Genomic DNA, 1667 nt, shown 5'->3' with positions numbered 1-1667 from the left:
AAAAAATGAACCATCACAATGAAGATATGTTTTCATTTTAATTTTTAAATACTTTACTCTAACATACAGATAAGTTTCATACAATTTCATCTGAATGCCATCAGTTAAATCTGCGATAATGTATCTGTGAATACATTCTACTGTACGGAAGCTCAGCTAATTGGAATTGGACAGTCAAAACAAAAGAGTTGGCATCTAGCTGCTCGGGTTTGAAGGGTAAGTGGATTATTTAAATGCCTGTGGGGAGCTAATCAAAGCACATCTGCAAAAATAAAAGCAGTCACAAATTCTTCACATAAAATACGTTGTACCACTCATTCAGAGAATAATAGAATTCCTGGTTTGTTCACTGGTTTGGTAAAATGCGGCACATGATGCCCAAAATTGCAACATAAAACATACTTAACAGTAGTAAAAAGTAAGAACTTTTCTATTCAACACAGAACCCATTACTAATTGTTTGCTCGTATTATGTCGGTACTGAGAAGGCCAACCCAATGATAACATCTCTGTGATTACCGTGAAGGTGATTCCCCGGTTTCGGGGACTCATTACCACACTCAGTTTGCTTCAGGTTCTGAAGTGACCACAGCCAAACAGTATCCCTCATCATGGACCCATTCCAAATCGCGAGCGGCTCGCTCATTGATGATCCACTGAAGCTGCAGTTTATATCCAGGACAGTAGAGAAAGCAGAGTCAGGGATATGGTCAAAAGGAGACGGGGGTAGGGAGGGGAGTAATATAGGTTGTGAAGCAGAAAGTGTGACCTGGAATGAGAGACAGAGACAAGGAGTGTAGAAGGAGGAGAGGCAACGGCAGGATTTCATAAAACCAGTGATTCGTGGAGAATCCTTATGGGGAAACATACAGAGGTGGAGAGGGTGTCCAAAAATGTGAGAGAAATAGAACACAAGAGTTGACGGGGGAATTAAACATCAAAACAAAAATTAAAAAAAAAAGAGATTCAACTCTCCTCTCGATTCTGCTGCCTCGGAAATGTGCTGGCATGTGCAGCCAAATCAACGTCCTCAGCAGTAAGAAAGACATTCGAACGCTCGAAGCACTGTACCCCACTTTGCTCAATCAATATTTGGGTCCGTGTGAGGTTTGTCCATGGGCCCATGTCTCCAATCCGTGATTGTGCACTTTGGTTTTGGGGGAGTGTGGTGGTGCAGTTCCTGGGGTGGACCTGGGTGTGGTGAATCTGTGATGATGTCTTTGCATGGTGAAATTCTTGCATTTTTCATCGCGATATTTTTCGCCACTTTATTGTCAATCTCTGCCTCTGAGGTGATCATCACGTTAACCCATTGATACGGATTACCTAAATGCAATATTTACAACGTCAAACAAATTACACACGCACACAGCTCAGGCCAGTGTATAGTGCTGATTGAAACAAAGGATCCCCATCTGGTAGGATTCACTTTTGGGCTGGTCGGAATTGTTTCTTCTTTCTGTACATCTGTACATTGTTACTCTGCCTTCAGTTCAATATTCTCATCTCCTCCCCTGTCATCTCTCAGTTAACCTTCTTCACTCTGTGCTTCCAAACGGCTAATGTTTATTGCTTACATTTAACGGACATTTTATTTTATTTCCACCTTTATAATTCCTGACTTCAGTTTTTCATCATCGTCTCGTGTTCGGAGTGATCAATAATAG

This window comes from Chiloscyllium plagiosum, unplaced genomic scaffold (genome assembly GCF_004010195.1).
Source record: "Chiloscyllium plagiosum isolate BGI_BamShark_2017 unplaced genomic scaffold, ASM401019v2 scaf_95942, whole genome shotgun sequence".
Lineage (NCBI taxonomy): Eukaryota > Metazoa > Chordata > Chondrichthyes > Orectolobiformes > Hemiscylliidae > Chiloscyllium > Chiloscyllium plagiosum.
Note: the sequence above shows the minus strand (reverse complement) of the source record.